This window comes from Penaeus monodon, chromosome 24 (genome assembly GCF_015228065.2).
Source record: "Penaeus monodon isolate SGIC_2016 chromosome 24, NSTDA_Pmon_1, whole genome shotgun sequence".
In the NCBI taxonomy this organism is placed as follows: Eukaryota; Metazoa; Arthropoda; class Malacostraca; order Decapoda; family Penaeidae; genus Penaeus; species Penaeus monodon.
In genome coordinates, this window is record NC_051409.1 from 26,064,923 (window position 1) to 26,065,314 (window position 392).

Consider the following 392-nt stretch of genomic DNA (forward strand, 5'->3'; position numbering starts at 1 on the left):
AATTCAGTCTGCGTGTATTAAAAAAAATCTTAATGTTTACATATGTTCGATTTTTATTATTTTATGCGCCGTTTTACACGTACAAACATGCACACCAAAATATATCCTAAAATGTTTATAAAAAGCTACAATTACCCTGTAATATCTATCTTTACGATTATAGTACAGTGTGGACACACATAAATGTACCATGCAGTGTTTAGCCGATTGCACATAAAACACCATGGCCTATATCCCTTTGGCTTATCCCCTTCCCCCGCGCTAACACACCGGAGGGTATGCGAAGGCGTGGGCGTGAGTATCCTGTTTCACGCCCCCTTAACGTGATAATTTCGTCAGCGATCAGCCTGAATTGATACTTACGAGCAGCCTGTGTAGCAGAGTCCTTTGCT